This window comes from Schistocerca piceifrons, chromosome 2 (genome assembly GCF_021461385.2).
Source record: "Schistocerca piceifrons isolate TAMUIC-IGC-003096 chromosome 2, iqSchPice1.1, whole genome shotgun sequence".
In the NCBI taxonomy this organism is placed as follows: domain Eukaryota; kingdom Metazoa; phylum Arthropoda; class Insecta; order Orthoptera; family Acrididae; genus Schistocerca; species Schistocerca piceifrons.
Genome location: NC_060139.1, coordinates 726,711,366 through 726,735,818, shown reverse-complemented (window position 1 = coordinate 726,735,818; position 24,453 = coordinate 726,711,366). Strand labels below are relative to the sequence as shown.

At 43.8% G+C, this 24,453-nt stretch overlaps 1 protein-coding gene across 1 annotated transcript in view; it reads right to left on the bottom strand.

Annotated features, from left to right (window-relative positions):
- LOC124777261 (organic cation transporter protein-like) overlaps window positions 1-14,591 on the bottom strand; it is a 320,726-nt gene extending 306,135 nt beyond the window's left edge. Inside the window, exon 1 of the mRNA XM_047252588.1 lies at window positions 14,451-14,591. The gene's annotated coding sequence lies outside the window, so the exon portion shown is untranslated. The remainder of the gene's footprint in view (window positions 1-14,450) is intronic.
- Window positions 14,592-24,453: the final 9,862 nt, after the last annotated feature.

The following is a 24,453-nucleotide window of genomic DNA, read 5'->3' as shown; positions in this document are numbered from 1 at the left end:
CATCCTGGAAATCGCCTGATGGGACGTAGGAAGAAAAATCGGATTAGCACAAATTGGGCAGACTGCCTTAGGGAAATGCAGTCACCGTCTTGTAATTTTTTTTACGTATATGTTTCAGTGTCTGGTCTTACAAGTGCTATCGTTGCCAGTTTAGGCATATTACTGCCGTGAGCGCCTGCCCGGCCTTCTTCAGCTGGCAAGGTACCAGGGTAACATCTTCAGACCATCCGATGACGATCGATCGGACGAGAATTTGAATGCCTGTCGTGCCAAAAACGAACATAGGGACAAGTATACATAAAAGTATTTCAACGAGCTTGAAAATTTTTGCTTAATCTTACGTTTGTAATATAACCGTGGTTCATTCGTGGATTAATCCTATTAAACCAGCACATCACTTTGGACACCATATCATGCAAATTCCACGGCGATCTTGCATTTCCATCTGCCTCTTGCCAAGAGCTTAGCCCGTCTGCCTGCCGCACGGGCGACCCACTTAGATCAGCGCAACTGTTAAGGAAATTTCCTTGCCTGGAGAAATGGAACGAGTTCGTTCAGCATCTACAGGGCAGCTGAAGGCTGCTAGAATGAGATGCAGCAACTACGGTTCCGATATTCGACATTAACGGCTGAGAGAACGGCCTGCTATCCACATTTACCTCCAATACTGCCTACACTCGCAGACAAGCTATCCAAGCATTTATCTTCTACAAGCTTCTTTGAGCATCTGATGGCTAATTTTATACAATAGTTTTAACTTTACAAGACTGTGCGACCTTACAAACGTACACGTATTTGACTGTGATATTCTGGCTTTGAAAGAATTCTACAAGCAAACGCCAGCTGTGAATCAATCTTCAGAACGGCGCACCCTCGAGATGTGTGAAAGAAATCAAACGCCATTAGTTTATTCTAGAACGTGAAAGCCGTCAAAGCAGTGGTTAACAACCTTACTGAAAACATTAGCTTAGTATCTAACTAAAATTTATACTGGAGGAAGGTCGTAAGAACATTTCTGTTTTTAAAATTACAGGAAAATCTATAATATTTCATTAGCGTTCAACAATTAAAACTTTCACGTTTTTGAGTTACCAAGATGTAATGAAAATCAATTAGATGGTTGGTACTGTTCTTATATATGCGGTCTCGGCCAATACACATCGTAAATCGTGTACCAAGTTCTGTCGCTTTTTTCTTCATTGCTATCATAGTTGCATATCTAGTTTCACGCCTGTAAGTTGTGGCAAATAGAACCAACAATATTTCTCCAAAGTGTTGCTTGTTGTGTGTTAGAGAAATCTATTTGTAGTGTATGCAGTGTTTTAACGTAGCGCAAGCAATTCTACTTTGGTCTGAACTTCAGTATCCGAAAACAGTTCTTTATTCACTGAAAACAGTGTACCACAGGTGCAATAATATTGGGTGGGTGGATGGAGATTTTATCTATAGAGAGGCCAGCAAACATGATTACCGAAGAAGGGAGCAGACTTTTCAGTACTTGCTAGGACAAGAGTTTGGATAATTAACTGATAAGGTATGGTAACATTAACCAACATGGCCTTGTGATGTCCATACCGCAAACGCATGTAAGCAAGTGGGTACTATAGACGTTATATGTATTAGGGCATGGAGCTGTAACTTAGGGATAATGGCGTCTTCTTGGGTAAGACTTTACGGAAACAAAATAGTCTTACGTTCGGATCTCCTTGCTGAGACTACTGAAGATAATTTTGCTATCAAGGAATGACAAACTGGCATTCTAAGGGTCGGAAAATGGAGTGTTAAATCCCTAAATCGGCTCGGCAGGTTAAAAAGTTTTGTAAATGAAATGTATAGGTTGAAGTTTCATATAATGGGTGTTAGAGATCAGCAGTGACAGGAAGAACAAGACTATCGGTCAGGTGAGTGCAGGGTCACAAATACAAACTAATGTAGTGTAGGACTAGGGGTATTAATGAATAAGAAAAATGGGATGAGGGTAAGCTGATATGGACAGCATAGTGAAGGTGTTATAGTAGCAAAGACAGACACGAAGCCAACATTCAAGACTCACTACAATACGACAAGTAAAATATTTAATAGATACAAAAATTTAATCGTCCTGGGGGACTGGATTTCGACTGTGCAATAAGGAAGAGAAAGTAAAACAGTAGGCAACCATTATTTGGCAGAAAGGAATGAAATACGAAGTCACACGGTAGAATTTTGCACAGAACATGGTTTAATATGTGTATGCTAACAGTTGGTTTAAGAGTCGTGAAAGATAGTTGTGTACTTGGAAGCGACCTGGAGATACCGGTAGGTTTCAGATAGATTAAACGTGGTGTTAACGATAATTGTTTACAACATACCACAGTGGTGAAGACGAAGCCGAGACGAATTTTGCACAGGGCACTTGTGATCTCAGTAGGCAGGAAAGTACCTCAAATTGGTCTACGAAACCCATCTATGCTATACTGCATGCTTTTCACTCAAGGTTTTTTTATAGTGCAAGCTATTAGTCCTAAAGCCAAAATGAAGACACTTTTGTAGGAAATTTAACGTGGTTTAATTTTGTGCGGACTCGGGTATTCGCTGGAGGTCGTAGTTTTCGAGTTATTCAAGAAAAACGTATAAAAGTGACCTTCAGATGAACACACACTCATACTCAATCCTCATCGGTCAGAACTTTTAGTATATTCGACGTTGCAGTACCTGTGTTATTCCGAATTACGATACAAAGTCTATTTGGACATGCATGTACGTCCAAAGGAACAGGCATTGCGGTGACTACAGCCGTTATGATATACATTAAATCTATTCGCAGTTGCGAATGGACGACAGTCAGTTGTAGAATGGAATGACGACAGCGAAAATTTGGGCCGGATCGGGACTCGAATCAAGATTCCTCGCTTATCGCAAGCCGTCGTCTTACCATTTGGATATCAGTGCACAACTCACGGCCAGATCAAAACATCCATAAGTCATCAACCATGAATCTGCAACCTGTACTGGTACACCCACCATATGTATTCCCGTACACGATATCATAGTGCCTGTGTGTGAAAGAACATTGCATCGCAATTCGGATTAACACAGGCGCAACCCGGGATTGAGTCTCGGTCCCGCATGAATTTTCATTATCGTCGTTCCATTCTGCAACTGATGATTGTCCATATTCGCAATTTCGAATACATTTAATGTATTTTAGTATGTTGTTCATGGGTCTTCCACCTACCACTGTACAAAAATGTGCGACTACACGAACTATTTCTCGTCTTAGATCTGTTTTGCTCTCAAGCGGAAACGTATTTGAGTACAAAATTAAATTACATTAAATTTCCTACAAAAAGTTCCTACTCTTTTTTCTCTAGGATTAATAGTTTTAGAATAGAGAGCGATTTGCGGTTTTCTCCCGAATTAATAGACCCCACTTTGTATAAAATTGTTCGTCTCGACTTCCTCTCTTGATTTCCGTAAACCGCTTAAGGCAAATGCTGAGATGGTTCCTTTGAAAGGGCACGTCCGATTTCTCCCCCATTTTTCCTTAATTCAAGCTTGTGCTCTGTTTACTATGACCTAGCTGTCGACGGCATGTTAAGCACTAACCTTGCTTCCTTCCTTCGACTTCCTGTAAAGTACTGTGGTACGAGTACTGCGGTACGTTATAAACAAATATCGATTACATCCTGTATAACGGTAAGACAGAGACAAGGAACAGCTATAAACTGGAAAATACTTCCAGGCATAGATGTTGACCCTGACCATAATTTACTGATTATCAAAAGCAAAGTGTAAACGAAGAAATTTGAGAAAGATAGGAAATTATGGAGATGGACCTGGATAAACTGGAAGAACTAGAGGTCTTGAGAATTTCATAGGTAGCGAGCGTTAAGCAAGGACTTAAACAGGGTAAATCAATGGAAGACAAATGCTTAGCTTCGAGAGATAAAAATCGAAGGCAACAGAGAATAAAACAATCTTTGGAAAATATGTGAGTTATTCAGTTTAGCTGACGAAAGGAGAAAATACAAAAATGCCGGCAAAAGGGCACACATACCTCCAAAAAGAGATTGAGAGAAAGTGCAAAATGACAAATCAGGAATGGTCAGAGGACAAATCAAGGCTATAGAAACATGCCTAGCTATGGAGAAGATAGATACCACACATAGGAAAATTAAAGGGATCTTTGGAGAAAAAAGAATTAGTTTTGAGAACATCAAGAACTCGTATAGAAAGCCAGTACTAAGCAAAAGAAGGGAAAACAGAAAGATGGAAGGAATATACTCTACAGGTGGACTGTACAAGGGAAATGAAATAGAAGACGGTATTATAGAAACAGAGAGGAAGCAGGTGAAGATTAGATGGTAGATATGATACTTCGAGTAGAGTTTGTCAGAGCACTGAATGACGGAGTAACGATTCTGTTAAATATCGATGTAACATTTTTTGCTCAGTGTTACACTGTTGAAGGGTACAAAGATGGACGCCTTTACGCTACGAACAAAGACATGGAGGGACGAGCGGTACTAAGATCATACAAGAAGCTTGTTATTGGTGGAGAACCTGAGAGGCAAATTCAAACAAGACTTGTTTATGTTATTCTATAAAACTTATAATGTTTTGTTTACTACCAAATAAGAGTGTAATGTTTTATTTTGAATAAAGAAAATCAATAATAAGTTTCTGTAATATTGTCAACCACGCAAGGAACCAGAAATAGTGAAATCAATAAGTAGGTTGAAACAATATCAACGAGAGCGTCTCTTGGTGGGGGCAGAAGTGATGGAATTGGCGCTAGAATGCGTCCTTTGTGAGACGGAAGCAGATAGTGTCAGACACAGAGGCTTGTGTGAGTGACTGAGTGTGTGCGTGTGCGTGTGTATGTGTGTGTGTGTGTGTGTGTGTGTGTGTGTGTGTGTGTGTGTGTGTTTCTTGGCGAGGGCACAAGCGATGGAATAGACGCTAGAGTGCGTCCTTTGTGAGGCGGAACCAGGTAGAAGGTTGCCAGACATAGAGGTTTGTGTGTATGGGTGTGTAACCCTCTGCTGGGCTGGCTGTCTCGCGTACCCATATGCGAGTCAGACAGGGCGGCCAGCAGTAGGTTTCACGACGTGGCTCAGCGACGAAAGCTGCGTCTCCTGCCCCAGCTGATGTTGCCACTGGAGGCGACGCTTTCATTGCCGATCTGGAGGCTCCATCCAGAAATACGGACTAAACCAGCTCGTAAAATCCAGAGCGCACGAGCACTAGTCTCAAAAGTATAGATGGCTACCTTTCACTGCGCCACGTAAGGGAAGGGAAAGCCGCCATCTTACGACACCTTTAGATTCAAAGACTTACTGGCGAACGTTTTATTAACTGACGTTAATGCTGTAGCGATGATTCAGAACTGCTTCACATGGTTGCTAGGAATTTAAAAAACTTATTGGCACAGATAATTTTCTTATCTCTTTAAGTTATTGTTGAATGACTCGCTATGCCTGTTGTAAAGTTTCATTCAAAATATTGTGTGGAGAACATTGTAAACGCAAGTTGGGAGGTGCCTGACATCAATTCGCCAAAATCGATATGAAAAAATTGCAAATATGTGAACGTTCTGACTATCTAGAACTGTGAAAGGTTAATTGTTTCCCATGGACTTAACTGCATTAAATACCTGTTGACTGATCCTGTCTTCGTTGAGCCGGCCGGAGTCGCCGAGCGGTTCTAGGCACTACAGTCTGGAACCGCGCGACCGCTACGGTCGCAGGTTCGAATCCTGCCTCGGGAATGGATGTGTGTGATGTCCTTATGTTAGTTAGGTTTAAGTAGTTCTAAGTTCTAGGGGACTGATGACCTAAGAAGTTAAGTTCAAAAAATGGCTCTGAGCACTATGGGACTTTGTGATTATCAGTCCCCTAGAACTTAGAACTACTTAAACCTAAATAACCTTAGGACATCACACACATCCATGCCCGAGGCAGGATTCGAACCTGCGACCGTAGCGGTCACGCGGTTCCAGACTGAAGCGCCTAGAACCGCACGGCCACAACGGCCAGCTAAGAAGTTAAGTCCCATAGAGCTCAGAGCCATTTGAACCATTGTCTTCGTTGTGGCTTGTTGCTGGAGACGTAAATCTTAATTATTTCTAAAATATTTCTCATTTATTCTCCAGTCTCAGCTGTACATTTTTATTACATAACATGTTTCGATCACTCTGGATTATCTTCAGATAAAAGTGGTGGCGTCAGCAGCCGTCTGGCCTTTTCAGAACCTGATATGAGGTTCTGAACAAACAAGATGAGTTACTGACGCAACTCGTTCTTAGATCTGGAGATAATCCAGAGTGATCGAAACGTATCATGTGCGAGGATCGTTCATTAATAAGTAATGCAACACTTTTTCTTCTCGGCCAATTTCGGTTGAAAAAATGTGGAGTTTACTGTGGGACATAGCAGCTAGCTGGTCGCACACAACTGGACTCTGCAATGGAACGCGCTCACACTCTCATTCGAGGTGATACATGGATCATAATCAAACACTTTGCTCTTCAACTGGACTCTCTATTGATAGTGCTGACACACTTCTCCACCACTTGAGGTACTCAGAGGTGTATGGCTTCGAGGTTCGTAGCCGTCTTGGCTAGCGTTGCCGCCTCTGGATCACAGGGTCTCGGGTTCGATTCCCAGCCGGGTTGGAGATTTTCTCTGCCTAGGGACTGGGTGTTTGTGTTGTTATTATCATTTCATCATCATTCGTGACTAGAATGGACTGTGTAAAAACTGGGACTATGTGTGGGCGCTGATGACCGCGCAGTTCAGCGCTCCACAAACCAAACATCATCATTAGCTTCCTAGCCGCCAAACAAACGACCCTAAAGAGCACCGAAGGACCTTCTGTGCAGAACTGTTTGCGCGTCACGGGCCTGATAGTGACAATATTTTGCCGAACATTGTCACAGGGAATGAAACATGGGTTCATCATCACTTCGAACCGAAAACAAAACGACAATCCATGGAGTAGCCTCCGAAGAAAATGTTCGAAGCCGCACCGTCACGGTAAATTCATGACGTCTTCTAGGATTCTGAAAGCGTCGTACTGTTTGATGTCCTCCCTCATGGCGCAGCGATCAACTTTGAAGTGTATTGTGCTACCGTCAGGAATTTGAAGAAGCGACTTCAGCGTGTTCGTCGCCACATAAATGCTAACGAACTTCTGCTTCTCCATGACAACGCAAAGAGTCACACAAGTCTGCTCATCCGAGAGGAGCTCACAAAACTTAAGTGGACTGTTCTTCCTCATCCACTCTACAGCCCGGATCTCCCACTTTCCATCATCTACACCGAAGAGCCAAAGAAACTGGTACACCTGACTAATATTGTGTAGGGCCCCTGCGAGCACGCAGAATTGCCGCCGCAACCCGACGTGGCATGGACTCGACTAATGTCTGAAGTAGTGCTCGAGGGAACTGTCACCATGAGTCCTACAGGGCTGTCCATAAATCCGTAAGAGTATGAGGGGGTGGAGATCTCCTCTGAACAGCACGTTGCAAAGCATCCCAGATATGCTCAGTAATGTTCATGTCTGGGGAGCTTGGTGGCCTGTGGAAGTGTTTAAACTGAGAGGAGTGTTCCTCGAGCCAGTCTGTAACAATTCTGGACGTGTGGGGTGTCCCATTGTCCTGCTGGAATTGCCCAAGTCCACCAGAATGCACAACGGACATGAATGGATACAGGTGATGAGGCAGGATGTTTACGTATGTGTCACTTGTCAGAGTCGCAGCTAGATGTATCAGGGGTCCCATATCACTCCAACTGCATATACCCCACACCATTACAGAGCCTCCACCAGCTTGAACAGTCCCCTGTAGACACGCAGGGCCCATGAATTCATGAGGTTGTGTCCATACCCATTCACGTCCATCCGCTCGATACAATTTGAAACGAAACTCGTCCGACCAGGTAACATGTTTCCAGTCACCAACAGTCCAGTTTCGATGTTGACGAGCCCAGGTGAGGTAAATTAGAAAATTTATGGTAAGGTCTCATGGGACCAAACTGCTGAGTTCATCGGTCCCTAAGTCAACACGCTACTTAATCTAACTTGAACTAACTTACGCTATTGACAGCCCGTGTCGATGATGTGTCGTTGAAAGGTTCGCACGCTGACACTCGTTGATGACCCAGCACTGAAATCAGCAACAGTATGCGGAAGGGTTGTACTTCTGTTGAACGATTCTCCTCAGTTGTCGTTGGTCCAGTTCATGCAGGATCTTATTCCGAACGCAGCGATGTCGGAGATTCGATGTTTTACCGGTTTACTGATATTCACGGTACACTCATGAAATGGTCGTGCGGGCAAATCCCCACTTCATAGCTACCTCGAAGATGCTGTGTCCCGTAGATAATGCGAAGACTATAAAACCACGTTCAAACTCACTTCAATCTGGATAACTTGCCATTGTAGTAGCAGTAGCCTATCTAACAACTGCGCGAGACACTTCCCATACCGAGTCGTTGCCGACCACAGCGCCGTATTCTGCCTGTTTATATGTATCTGTATTCGAATACGCATGCTTGTAGCAGTTTCTTTGGCGCTTCAGTGTATTTGGCCCAATCTCTGTATTTGAATACGCATGCATATACCAGTTTCTTTGGCACTTCAGTGTATTTGAGCCCAATAAAGGACGTACTCCGCGGGAAGTGGTACGTGGATGAGGAGTTCGTTGATGCAACAACACCCTTCGTTCCGACGTCGACTAGTAGAGTGGCACCCATGCGAGTACACAGGCCCTTCCAGTAAGGTGGCGTAAGGCCGTCACATTGAACACAGATTATGTTGAGAACAGCTTTTTGTAGCCAAAAGATTGGGGAATAATGTGATTGGAATGCCGAATAAAACTAACCTGCTTTCGAAGAAAAAAGAACTTGTTGCATTACTTACTGAACGCACCTCGTAATTAAAATGCACAACTGTGACTGAAGAATAAATGGGAATTATTTTAATTATCAATGCAGCTACTGATCGTCTCGAGTCTACTATGTAGGCTATAGTTAATTATTTCAATTCAACTTTTATTAGTTTCTTCGTCTCATTCGCCTATATGTGAACTCATCTTCTTTCACGAAGTCGAGAGGCTTCTTTCGGTTTCGTTGTTCAGTGCAATTTGTTCAGTGCTGAGATTGATGTGGAGAGGTGATAGTGAGGTAGAAATTTTTACTTCGCAGTCAGTCCATTACGATCGCCTGTGCAGGAGAGAAGGGGGCGGCTACAGAGAGTGAAACTGGTTTAGGTTCCGGCCTGGCTGCTTGCCACGGGTGGAGATTTTTTGTTCAAAAATGGTTCAAATGGCTCTGAGCACTATGCGACTTAACTTCTGAGGTCATCAGTCGCCTAGAACTTAGAACTACTTAAACCTAACTGACCTAATGACATCACACACATCCATGCCCGAGGCAGGATTCGAACCTGCGACCGTAGCGGTCGCTCGGCTCCAGACAGATTTTTTGTTACAGAGTTTATAACCCTCAGTGCAGCGGGACCACTGACAAGGGAACCTCCCCATCGCACCCCCCTCAGATTTAGTTATGAGTTGGCACAGTGGATAGGCCTTGAAAAACTGAACACAGATCAATCTAGAAAACAGGAAGAAGTTGTGTGGAACCACGAAAAAATAAGCAAAATATACAAACTGAGTAGCCCATGCGCAAGATAGGCAACATCAAGGAGAGTGTGAGCTCAGTAGTGCCGTGGTCCCGTGGTTAGCGTGAGCAGCTGGCGAACGAGAGATCCTTGGTTCAAATCTTCCCTCGAGTGAAAAGATTATTTTCTTTATTTTCGCAAAGTTATGATTTGTCCGTTCGTTCATTGACGTCTCTGATCACTGCAATAAGTTTAGTGTCTGTGTTTTGCGACCGCACCGCAAAACCGTGTGATTAGTAGACGAAAGGACGTGCATCTCCAATGGGAACCGAAAACATTTGATCGCAAGGTCATAGGTCAACCGATTCCTCCACAGGGAATCAAGTCTGATATATTCTATACGACACTGGTGACGGCATGTGCTTCACATGACAGGAATATGTTGTCGACCCACCGAACTTGTACACTTGGCGAATGGGTAAAAAGATTCTTCTACCTTGCCCGATTTAGGTTTTCTTGTGGATGTGATAATCACTCCCAAAAATGTGATGAAAACATAAGCGTTTGTCACATAAACTGAAAATAAAAAAATTAAACTTTTCACTCGAGGGAAGACTAGAACCAAGGACCTCTCGTTCGGCAGCTGCTCACGCTAACCACGGGACCAGGGCTCTACTGAGCTAACATGCTCCTTGATGTTGCCTATCTTGCGCATGGACTACTCAGTTTGTATATTTTGTTTATTTTTTCATAGTTCCACACAACTTCTTCCTGTTTTCTCGATTGATCTGTGTTCAGTTTTTAAAGGCCTAACCACTGTGCCATTTTATAACTAAATCTGAGGGGGGTGCGATGGGGAGGTTCCCTCGTGAGAGTCGTACGTCTACTTTTCTGTCGTCAATAACTTTTGCTTTGAACATGCAGATGTTATAACACTGAACCTGACTAAATATTATATTTGGAAAGAAATCCTTCCCTTATGTTACTACCAAAATCGAAACAAAGTCCTTGCAGTAGACAACATTCCACCTAGTATGCATGATAGATGAGACAGGTGAAATACCCTCAGCATTCAATACAAATGTAGTAATACCACTCACAAAAGAGTTGGATACTGAATGTTAACAGATCCTACCGGAACATCAGTTTAATAAGGCATGGTTGCAAAGTAGTTACACGAATAATGTACAGAAATAAGAAAAAAATTGAAGGTTCCCGATTTTAAGGTTGATGAGTTTTGCTTTTCGGAGAAAAATAACGGCACGTGAAGCACTACCGAACGTGCAACTAAACTAAGACGACAGGTTGAAGGAAAGCTAATTTGTAAGCTACAGCCTGGCCAAATTCAAATCGTGTAAAGAGGATTCTAAGAAGTGTATTCGAAAAGTGTTACTTTCCCAAATTTAAGAACACATTATGAAATCCTAATAGAATTGTCCACACCGTTTGTGTTTTTGGAAAGTTGTTTTGGCAACTTGAGTCTTTATGAATGTTTGTGGCTGGCTTTCAATTTCGTGGTAGCCAGGGTGAGCCTTGGTAGCGTAAAAATTGTTCGTTACCAGCATGTGTTTGACAAGCGGAGAAGACGTGACGGTTTACCGATCTCTGTAACCATACCAAACGTCAGTGCACTGAGTGTGATCGCAACTCACTTCGCTGAGTCTCGTATGAGTGCATGTGATACCGCTGGTCGTCATTCTTCCACCGTTACGTGACATTAAGATCGGTGGCCCTTGCGATACTACTCGTAGAGACTACGATACATGAAAGTTTCTTTCATCATGTCCTTCCTTTCATTTACATCGTTATTCTGCGCAGGCCACTTCGATTTTTGTTTGGTTGTTTACATTGAATGAACAGAAAACCTTGGCATTCACAACAAAGACGCGCTGCGCACGTTATTGCATTAACTGCTCTGCATGAAATGACGACGTCAAAGAGTAACTGTTAATGGACACCACATCCGTTATGCCCGATGTTTCACAGTTATAGTTATGACTGGGAATAACACGACATGCTTGGTCTCTTCCCACACTTAATACTCTAGAATTTCTCGTTATGTTGTTAGCAGCAGCGGTAGGGGGAACTCAGCTCACTACACTGCATGGTCATCCACAGACACACCAACACAATCTGTTTTTGTAGCTGGTAGGGTAATTACTATTGACGACGTTTATACTAACAACTTAACGGATAATATTAAACGCAATCTCATACGTTTCACCGTTGAAGCTGTAGCCTGTGAAAAGTATTATACGGAAAAAATAACATCGCTTCTAGACGTTATTACCATCTGGTGCAAAGACTTGCAACTCACTATTAATGTAGTGAAGTGTTACTTTATGCTCTTCACGAAACCTAAAATACGCGGTCGCCAAAAACAGTCTGAACTGGTTGGAGGAATAACGCAGGGTGGGTTGTGTTGCAAAATACACAAGGAGATATGAAAGGGCAATGACTCTTTGTACCAGTTTTATGGCATTGAAAATGGCAGGATTCGATTCATCGATAGAATAATGGGCAAGATGTAACTTATCTAAGAAAGAGGTTGCTTGTGAAATAGCTATGCTGCACATTCAGAAATGCGGCAATAGCTTCTGATAACCACAGTAGGTCATCCTAACCACCGGAATAGAGTATATTAATTTTAGAAGACTTCCTTGCTCGCAGAAACTTAAGTTCTGAAACATCTAAACTGGCCCTCACTTTAAGAAACGTGGTTAATTTTTTACGAAATTCTGTTTATAGAAACAGAAAAAACTGGTTAGCGGCATGATTCTACGATTATTCTCCAGAATTTTATGTGCGCCTTACGAAAAGTGCAATGAAGGTAAAGTTATAACTATAACAAGCCTCGCAGAGGCAAGGAAGCAGTGTTTCTTCCCGCACTCCATTGTGAAATAGAATGAGAAATCTCCGTCATATTTACCACATAATGACTTTATACAGATTTGATGAGTATAGGTTTAGAGGCGACAGATGCACCCAGCAATTCAGGTAATTTACAGAAACCACTGCTACAGCGCAGAAATGGTTGGGTCAGGCGGCAGTAGTGTCGAGTACGATTCAAGTTGTCGGTTTGGACCGGTGATGCTAGCAAAAAAGTAACTACTCATCAAGCCAGTACACTATGACGTCACCCAGTCCCGCATATTTCAGCTATCGAAGGATTGGAAAACCACTGGGAATAGGAGGAGTTTTCGGCGGAGTAATTTTTGTTATTAACTTCTTAAAACACACTTAAAACTTAAAATATCAGAATAAAGCAAAAAAAAAAGAAAAAAACAGGTTTTCTCGGGAACGCCGATAACTATGTAATGCACGGTGTGTGTGTGTGTTTGAGAGAGAGAGAGAGAGAGAGAGAGAGAGAGCGCAAACTTCCGATTACCCAGGTGCAGATTATTCGGCTTGCAAGTTATCCGTGTATAGTTTACTGCTGTTTGAAACAATAAAAAACGAAGTTTGCGTATTCTGTTACAATTAGAACAAATGTTTTCGGTTAGAATACATGCTGCAGGTTATGAGGACGTAAGTTACAAGAGTGAGTCTAGAGTGAGGATAAAAAAGGAACTCTAGTAGTTAAATAGCGATTCTGTGAGTCGGGATGACATGAGCTAAGCAACGCGGATATAATGAACAAAGAGAGCGAAGACAAGATGATTGAGGAGCAATTCATCATACAAAACGAGACGCTGAAATCCACTGATCCGTTATTAAAGTACACAGAAAAAATTCGTTTGTATATATCGATGTTTTAACTCCCCCTAAAATGAGGGCAGTCGTCAGGAAAAAGGGAGTGAAAAACTGAAACATACAAAAAGAATGGACATTACGTCGGCGAAAGTGCACTGAAGCAAGAGATACGGAATGCAGTGTGTTCTAGGTGTAATGTAAATAAACTGTCAGTGGACTTTCAAATGTGAGATGTAGCATATTTTGGAAATACAGTGAACAGCAGTTTTCCGGTAACAAAACTGTATTTCGGATTATGTGCGACTTTCAGTTATCCGTAAAATCTTGGGTCCGCATTAATCCGGGTAATCGAGAAGTTCAAACATGGTTCAAATGGTTCTGAGCACTATGGGACTTAACAGCTGTGGTCATCAGTCCCCTAGAACTTAGGACTACTTAAACCTAACTAACCTAAGAACATCACGCACATCCATGCCCGAGGCAGGATTCGAACCTGCGACCGTAGCAGTCGCGCGGTTCCTAACTGAGCGCCTAGAACCGCTCGGTCACCGCAGCCGGCAACCGAGAAGTTGCTGCCTACATATTACATTTAAAAGATTATCAACATGACACATTCGTAAGCCTGTTTAACAGCCAACATATAATCTTTTAACGTGACCTATGTATCGCGCCTCGCAAGAGATCAGCTTGTCACTGCAAACTTCATCTTAAAAGGTGTTGTCAACGTTGATTTCGCCGGGAAAAGGGCAGCACCATTGTCGCGGACTTAACTGCACCTGATCGTGTTACGTACAGGATCATAATGTCCATAAGCTCCTATTTTGTTTACTAGACGACAGTGAGAAACTGTCTCGACAGTTTTCATCAATTCAAGAAACACTTGGGATGACTGCCGAGTCGACTGAATCACAGCATTGTTTTATGTAACAAGAGAAGCACAACAAAACAGTATACATGGCGCAGGCGGTCATCAGACATCCAGAAAAATCACACACACACACACACACACACACACACACACACACACATCTGACGCATTACCCTTGGGTACAGTTGTATACTGTCTGATTATTGCGACCATTCGGAGACAGTGTGTGTTAGTAGGACGGCAGGTTACGGTTTGACTAGGCACATGCGCCGGCTTGTCAACTTACCACAGTGTGCGACACGCCGCGGTCGCGCGAGGCAGGTCGGGAGGGGACACCGACTGTGACGGCGGCTGCAGCGGTCTTTGTGTGTGGCGGCAGCTGCGGCTGGCGCACACGTGGCATTCCTCGCTGCGGCGGAGAGAGGCCGTCTGGCCGCGCGGCGACTCCACACTCTGCCCTGCCCTGCCTTCCGAGCCGATGCCAGCCTTGGCTCAGACCTTGACGTTCTCTTACTCGCTTCATCGGAACGGGAAGTGTCTGCGATACGCTTCAGGTGCGAAAGCAAAAACGCAATTAAGACCGCGGTGCTTCACTTCCCGAAAGAACAGGTGTGGCTTTCAAAATAACGGGACTATTGCTGTAAAAATTTTATTTCAAAAACATACACATTGTCACCCTCAATATCCTCCCCTCCTACATCCTTAAAACGGTCCATACGAATTTTCCATTGATGGGAAGAGTGCTGGAAGTCTTCCTCTGTGAGCTCCATGATAATGCGTATCTCCTTTTCTTTCACTGCTTCAACGGACTGAGATCTTGTTCCTTTTATTGCACATTTGATTTTTAGGGACTAGAAAACGTTACATTGTACTAGGTCAGGCTAACAACGTGGGTGGTCTATCACTGAGATGCTGTGCTTCGCTAGAAACCTCTTTAAGATAAGACGGTATAAGCCCGTGCGTTGTCTTGATGCAGAAGCTATGACTCGTTCTTCCACAATTCGGGTCCTCTTTTTCTTATTTTCTCACGGAGTTGAGTAAGAACCTCAAGGTAGTGATGTTGATAAATAGTTCGACCTCCAGGAACCCAGTGAAGACACACAATTCCACGAATATCGAAAAAACAATCATCATCGCTTTGAACCTTCAATTGCTCATTTGAGCTTTTTTCGCTCTCGGTAAAGTTGAGTCCTTCCAAAGCATGGATTGGCGCTTCGTTTCTGGATCATAAATGAAAAACCAAGATTCGTCACACGTTATCACTCTTTCCAAGAAATTGAGATAATTTTCAATGGTATTCATAGCGTCAGTACAAACACTTTCACGAGGTTCTTTTTATTCGATCCTGAGAATTTTCGACACCAGTTTCGCATGCACTTTTCTCATGTTAAACTGGTTACGTAAAATTTTCCTTACGTATTCTTTGTCAGTTCCTAGTTTAAGCAGTAGATCGAATACTCAATCGACGGGAACAGAGAAATTTTGTGTGATGCTTCAACGAAATTCTCATTTTCGTGGTCAAAGACTCCAGTACAGTCCAGTTTCATGCGATTTAAATAACTTCTTTTTCCAACAGAAAACCTTCTCGGTTTATTTTTCAACGCCGGGTGAGCTGTTGTTAGATGACGTTCCAGACGCACAGGGTACAATGAGTCGTTAATGAGGGCATTGTGACACACTACACACAGTGCCAGATGGACACCATCTTTTTCATCAAACGTGAATCAGTGCTTAATGTATCATTCATTATAGGTACAATCTTCTTTTAGAAGACATTTTCACTCAACGTACAAATCTATAAAAATAACATTTACTTCTACAGAGCACAGAAGGCATAATACTGAATTACGAATGCAGAGCGCAGAATGAAAAACAGGTTGTGTCAGTAATCGAGGCAAAACTGATGCTACCAAACCTACGAGAAAAAAAAAGAAAAAGAAATGAAAAGAAAAGCACTCCCTAACTGAAATAAGAACACAAAAATTTTAGCACCGCCCCCCTACGCCCCCTCAGACCCACAAATGACCAACATTTAGTTTAATGAAATAGTTTGGCATAATATGATAAGTTTGTTGTGAAGGACGCAAATAAATAATTTTTTTGAATTATACGTTTCGCCATATTGAATCTTTGGAGGTTAACCTCTATTTAATAACAATTTACATCTGGAATGTTCCTAGCGGCTGTCTTTATTTATGATGTTGGTATGTACAATATGTTATCGATTTAAGAGCTGCGAAGGATGGAGAAAAAACCGTTATAACAAGGTTAGATTGGTTATGAGCCATAAAAGTAGCAAAATATTCCAAATAACCACAGGTCGGAAATGCATCGTCATGGAATACGATAATTGATTTTCTCGTCGTTTTCCATTGGCCATAGGCGTTATCGGATCAGGTAGTCTATTTCGATTGTTAGACTAGCCATTCATCACGTTCCTGAGTCACCGACGTTCGTAACTGACGCCATCGTTCGTTTAACGAGATTTCCCATATATTTCATCCAGAACCCCTAACTCACTCCCACTCCGCCCCAGCCCCCTCAACCCGTATTTAATGTTTTCCTAAATTTTCTGGACATTATGTTATTCATCACACATTACACACAACACATGTGTTTCATGAGTTAACTGGGTTCCCTCCCCCATTTAGTGCCGAGGACACTACCGGAAATCGTTCATATCACGCAAAAGTGAGCAGTAAATTCTCTCTGTGTCCTCAGACCTCACTGAAACGGGACTGCTGCTTCTCCTAAATTTAAGGTTTGGCCCTGTCATTTCACTGTAAGTAAATTTCAAACCAGTTGTCAGGCCGACCCTTGTTGCTGAGCGGTTCTAGGCACTGCTGCTACGGTCGCAGGTTCGAATCCTGCCTCGGGCATGGATGTGTGTGATGTCCTAGGGGGCTGATGACCTCAGACGTTAAGTCCTATAGGCTTAGTGCCGTTTGAACCATTTGAACCAGTTGTCAGTTCCTGATTCATAAAATACGTTGAGAATCCTTTTTTTTTCTTGTTAGGATTAATTCAGTTCCTCTCAGTCTTCTACATCCTTAGCTTCTGTTAAGATAACACCATTGAAAAATAAACCAAACGCAGCTTTCCTTGGAACCTTCCCTGAAGAGTCACATTAAGCGCATGACAACCATATTTTCCTTCTACATGTGCATGAAAGTTTTGATTTTCATCGATATTTATACCAACGTACCTATGTAATTCTTTTCCTTTTAACAGGTTGATCTTTAATTCTTTGATGCACAGAAATCGTCTGCCGGAGAGGCATTAAAATCATGAACAAAATAGCAATAACTAACCAACGAAGCTTTCAGCTGCCTCCAAGTCCAATATGAACGTACCACAACACAATAGTAATGGCAGTTGTGGGCTACGGGTGGTGCGTTTGGATTCATATGGCCAGAGAGGTAAGTACAAGACAGGCTCTACGGCGAGCACGGAGAAGTGTACTAATACGCCCGACAGGCGCGTACAGTACACCACCGACTGAAGCGCCGCAGGTGACCTTAAGCTTGCTACCTCTGGACGTGCACAATATTGGCTCAAAAAGAGCGAATATGATAAAGTGAAGGAGATAATGGGCACAAGAGTCACATCGAATAGGGAAATAAAGACATGCACTTATAGAGAATGCCTAGAAATCTGAGACAGGGTAGAAACAACAAGAAGTTAGATATTAATGAAGAGTGGAGCAAGAGATGCAATGCTGCAACAATAAAATATCAACATGTTCATGGTCCATCTGTCATCCTACCAAGATTTGATTAGAAGAGAAGTGGGTGGACAAGACTGAACAGGATAAGAAGCAGTCACGCCAGATGCAATGGTATGATGCGCAAGCGGGGGGCTCCGAAATCTCCAGTCTGCAACATACCAGTTTGCATAGTGTCAGAGGCTGCCCTCTGAGAAAGTATCCGGGCTATTCAGTAACTTTATTAATGCTGCTTCCTCTCCTATCAATTGGCTTCATTCACTAGATGTTGAACACTGATTGAATGTATCTATTTTAATTAACAGTCCTAATTTTCTAGCTTAAATCTTTTCCTTGTTAGCATTAATAAATTATTAATTTTCATTTAAACATATTAGCTTTGTGTCTAAATCCTTAAACGTGTAACTGCAAACTATATCTGTTTCATAAAATTTGCTATTGCCGCCATACGATAAAAAAATGAATAAATAAAAGGAAGACCCAGGGTGTGAACATTCCTTCCGACCAAGGGAGGTGCACACTGGCTGTCGGGACATGGTCCATACTCTACTTACTGAAGATACAACAAACCACGGACACTTGTGAAGTAGAGTGATCGGTTTCCCTGACCACATGGTAGGCAAGACGTCACCGGCCAGGATAGCAACGTCTTTGGCAATACAAGAGTCTTTAACATAATAGGGAATGAGGAGCTGTGACACAAACTGAACTCGTTGACATCCAAAATATCAGCTCATGAACTGCAAGTCTACAAAGCCTAGAGACAACCAAGGAAGACCGAGCGAGGTGGCGCAGTGGTTAGACACTGGACTCGCATTCGGGAGGACGACGGTTGAATCCCGCGTCCGGCCATCCTGATTTAGGTTTTCCGTGATTTCCCTAAATCGCTCCAGGCCAATGCCGGGATGGTTCCTCTCAAAGGGCACGGCCGACTTCCTTCCCCGTCCTTCCCTAATCCGATGAGACCGATGACCTCGCTGTATGGTCTCCTTCCCCAAAACAACCAACCAACCAACCAACCAACCAAGGAAGAGATCATGCAGGGAGACGTACTGCGGCAGAACATTCACCTACGACAGACTTTCGGAAGCGTCACACAGTACCAGGAAGGATTCCCTCAGACTTTGAGGACACCTTGAGTGGCAAAGCAGCACAGGCCTTGTGAATACAGATTTCTAGCTCAGCAATTCCAAACTGCATCAGGATCAACTGCAAGTACTGTGACAGTTAGGTAGAGGTGAAAAAACTTGGATTTCATGGTCGAGCGGCTGCTCATAAGCCACACATCACGCCGCTAAATGGCAAACGACGCCTCGCTTGGTGTAAGGAGCGTAAACGTTTGACCGATGAACAGTGGAAAAACGTTGTGTGGAGTGACGAATCACGGTATACAATGTGTCGATCCGATGGCAGGGTGTGGGTGTGGCGAATGCCCGATGAACGTCATCTGCCGGCCGGAGTGGCCGAGCGGTTAAAGGCGCTACAGTCTGGAAACTCACGACCGCTACGGTCGCAGGTTCGAATCCTGCCTTGGGCATGGATGTGTGTGATGTCCTTAGGTTAGTTAGGTTTAAGTAGTTCTAAGTTCTAGGGGACTTATGACCACAGCAGTTGAGTCCCATAGTGCTCAGAGCCATTTGAACCATTTTGAACGTCATATGCCAGCTTGTGTAGTGACAACAGTAAAATTCGGAGGCGTTGGTGTCATGATGTGGACGTGTTTTTCAAGGAGGAGGCTTGCACCCCTTGTTGTTTTGCGTGGCACTGTCACAGCATAGGGCTACACTGACGTTTTAAGCCCCTTCTTGCTTACCATTGTTGAAAAACAATTCGGGGATGGCGATTGCATCCTCCAACACGATCGAGCACCTCTTCATAATGCATGGCCTGTGGCGGAGTCGTTACACGACAATAACATCCTGGTAATGGACTGGCCTGCACAGACTCCTGATCTGCATCCTACAGAGCACCTTTTTGTTTTGGAACGTCGACTTCGTGCCAGACCTCACCGACCGACATCGATACCTCTCTTCAGTGCAGCACTCCGTGAAGAATGGGCTGCAATTTGCCAAGAAACCTTCCAGCACCTGACTGAACGTGGACGGAAAGCCATCGAGTAAAACAGAAGTAATATCCGGCGTTCCCCAAGGAAGTGTTATAGGCCCTCTATTGTTCCTTATCTATATTAACGACACAGGAGACAATCTGAGTAGCCGTCTTAGACTGTTTGCAGATGATGCTGTCATTATCGTCTTATAAAGTCATCAGATGACCAAAAATAATTGCAAAATGATTTAGATAAGATATCTGTATGGTGCGAAAACTGGCAATTGACTCTGAATAAGGAAAAGTGTGAAGTTATTCACATGAATACGAAAAGAAATCAGCTACATTTCGATTTCGCGATAAATCACACAAATCTGAAGGCTGTAAACTCAACTAAATACTTAGGGATTACAATTACAAATAACCTAAATTGGAAAGATCACATAGATAATATTGTGGGTAGAGCAAACCAAAGACTGCGATTGATTGGCAGAACACTTAGAAGGTGCAACAGGTCTACTAAAGAGACTGCTTACATCACGCTTGTCCGCCCTATTCCGGAGTATTGCTGTGAGGTGTGGGATCCGCATCAGGTGGGACTGACGGATGACATAGAAAAAGTACAAAGAAGGGCAGCTTGTTTTGTATTATCGCGAAATAGGGGAGATAGTTTCACAGACATGATACGTGAATTGGAGTGGCAATCATTAAAACAAAGGCGTTTTTCGTCGCGACGGGATCTTCTCATGAAATTTCAATCACCAGTTTTCTACTCCGATTGCGAAAACATTCTGTTGGCGCCCACCTACATAGGGAGAAATGATCATCATGATAAAATAAGAGAAACCAGGGCTCGCACAGAAAAATTTAAGTGTGCGTTTTTCTCGCGTGCCGTTCGAGAGTGGAACGGTAGAGAGACAGCATGAAGGTGATTCATTGAACCCTCTGCCAGGCACTTTATTGTGAATAGCACAGTAATCACGTAGATGTAGATGTAGAACGTATTGCTGCGAGAATGGAAGTTGTCATCAACGCTAAGAGTGGGCAAACACCATAGTGAATTACAGCATTTCCGATGGAGGGCGCCACGAACTTGTGAGTCATTTTCAGCCAGGTGTCCGGATACTTTTGGTCACATAGTGCATGTTTACTAGAAAGATTTTATTTTTATTATTGTATGTTTTTACCCGTTTCAGTTTACACTATTCAGTGAGATTGACCCTTTGTACCTTGGGACGCTTAGCCTCATCTCACAGCGAGCTGTGGCCGGTACGGTTTTCGAAATTATTTAGCTTCATGGTACTCGCAATATATAACTGGTGTTCCGTGCGGGATAGTCGCGCGGTCTAGGGCGCCTTGTCTCAGTTCACGTGGCTCCTCCCGTCGGAGAACTGAGTCCTCCCTCGGGCATGGGTGTGTGTGTTGTCCTTAGCGTAAGTTAGGTTAAGTTGGAGTAAGTAGTGTGTAAGCCTAGGGATTGATGACGTCAGCAGTTGGGCCCAATAGGAACTTACCACAAATTTTCAAAAATTCTAACTGGTGTTATTTATAGTTCTGAATGCTGCGGAGCTTGCGTTTTAGTCGAAAGTATCGACTTGACTCACTCTCATTACGCTTACGTTTGAATCCAATTACCAGTTGGTTGTAATTAAAGTGCAGCTCTCACAGAGGTCCAGTATGGGCTGTAATTACCGTATGGCAGCAAAAATTGCTAGGTATTCTACTGCTTTAATGCGGAACCCATTTACGCTGTAAAAAAATTAGTTCCAATTTTGGCCACGAGGTGCAGATCTGGCGCTGTGGAAAGCAAGAGTGACCAATAGAACTGTTTCCACATTTAATGGATTAGGAACGGGACGTGAGCAGAAAAGGTCAAACAAGTGAGAAAGGCATAATGTTGATTTTATTATTAACCACCTCTTAAACAATTTGATGACTATGGTACACCGAAGACGTCTACGAGATGCAGTACAGCGCCAGATTTGCACATAGTGCCTGAATTTGGAACTAATTTTTTTGTCAGCACAAATCGGTTCTGCATTAACGCATCAGCATATCTACCAAGTTTGCTGTCATACACGAATTATGGCCCACAGTGGACCACCGTGAGTAGCTGTACCGCAATTATAACCACCCGGTAGCTATTAGCGTCATGTCCGTAACAGTGATACATTCAGGCATCAGTTACGCCTCAGTCGCGGAGCTGGGGATTCACGTCTTACGCTGAAGCAAGGTCCCGACTGCAGCGGTTCCGCGCAGCCGGCGCATCTCGGGATCCGGTTTTCAGAGGCACGCGCTTTGTTTCCTCGTGGCGCGGTAAGTAGGCGAAGCACGGACGGCGTGCAGGGGAGACCGCCACGACGCAGCCTTCACAGTCCCACCATGACGCGCAGCGAGCTGCCTGGCAGTTGTTTTCGTGGCAGCAAGCCGTGGGTGCCAGGTTAAAAGCCGAGGTTGCTCCTTCACTTGTTTCTTCAGGAGAGAGAGAGAGAGAGAGGGAGAGAGAGAGGGAGCTGTCTTTAGATGTATATCAGTTCCACTCATTTCCGTCCCATTCGTATAATTCCTTCGTGGTGCGACAGTTAACTGTTGCAATATATGGCACTTTAGCATGTGAATACTGTCAGAGGTGATCTTAACGCGTGCGCGCGCGAGCGCACACGCACACACACATACACACACACACACACACACACACACACACACACACACACACACAAGCCGGCCGCGGTGGTCTCGCGGTTCTAGGCGCTCAGTCCGGAGCCGCGCGACTGCTAAGGTCGCAGGTTCGAATCCTGCCTCGGGCATGGATGTGTGTGATGTCCTTAGGTTAGTTAGGTTTAAGTAGTTCTACGTTCTAGGGGACTGATGACCACAGATGTTAAGTCCCATAGTGCTCAGAGCCACTTGAACCATTGAACCAACACACACACACGCACACACTACAGTCGGATCAATCTCCCTGCGAAACAGTTTCGTCCTTAACGTACACTTAAAATCACCACGGGCCGCAGTATTGTTCTGTTTACTGACTTGTTTCACTTGTCGGATGCGAGTGTCCTCGGACATCATTACCCCTGTGGCAATACGTAAAGGGTGTCGCCATGAGGAACAGTTTGAAAAGCTCTGCATTAGAGGCTTCAAACGCTGCTTGGCACCATCGTCAACGCTTCGTGTGCTTATCTCTAACCTAACTGGATCTAATCTATTATATCTTGGACTATGCGCTTGATAACTCTGGAACACAGCGTCGTAGGGCTATTGTTGAACTGAAAATAAAAAGTGAAGAAAGAGAGGTTTCTTTCGTGACATCTCGCTTCCATTATTTAGGAGGCCATGATTGATTGTAGATAATGATATTATTCAGTGGAACGAACTAATGTAGTCCCAGAACTCGTATAAGCTGCGCGAAAGGTATGCGATGTTGCGAAATTACGGGAAAAAACTTATCAGCATGAGAATACAGTTGATCTGGACTAATGTGCGGCTGTGGCCAGCCGCTGTGTCGTAGTGTCCGCTCTGGTGGGCGGTCTCAAGCACCGTTTGAAGGGATTAAGGTTTCGGCGAACTGGGGACACCTAGCTAGCGCGGTCCTCTTACTGCCAAAGCACACCCACGAGGCTATGGCATTTCTCAATATTGCATTTCATGGCTGCAGGCGACGACATGCAAGGTGTGCGGTGGCGCGACCGGACGTCGGTCTGTGAAAAGCCTACGGCCTGCCCAGCACGATAAGGTCATTTCTTGACGCTGGAAATGCATAGTACCACCATTAAGTAACAGCTCTGTTGTCTGCCAATGTGCTGCTGGCGCCTCTGTTTACGGGCAGTCTACGTGTAGTTCTGAACACAGAAACCAGGCCGTGTTCTCCTTGGTCGAAGCTTGTGAAGTTAAGAAATAGGAGTTCAGCCATTCGCTGGAACTCGCACGTTACTGAAGCAGCAGATTCCCTCCATTTGCTTTGACAGAGGTATAGACTCTCATAGACTGAGATTGAGAGAGTCCTTCAAATTTGCCTACGCATAATTTTGGATGAATCGTGAACGTAGGTACGGCAGAGCGCAAGCTTTATCTTTATCCGCGTTTTAAGATTCGAGATGCTAGGTTTAAGTCACGATTCGGGATACAAAAGAGGCATCTCAGATTTCGGGTTAGAGCTTTGGGCTTTGAGACTTGAACGTATCCTATGTGATGGCCTTCTGCAGGCCACCATCTGCTGCGATACCACCTTACCATCCAGCCACAGTAAGTTTATTCAGCAATGAGGCAATCTTATGCTTCATACAACTAGGGGCTAACAACGCCATGCATCGTGAGTCGATATCCCCCCCCCCCCCCCTTATGGCTTTCCTGTTCGGTTTTTGTGTAAGCTTGTGCCCTTAAGTTTTCGTAATCATAATGAGCACTGTCACCCTGCATTTTCTATTCAATTAGGACATCGCGAGTTTATTACCAAAATATCTTCCATTTCAACCTGGGGTATCCTTTCCGACCAAGTATCGTAAGAGACCAATTTAAA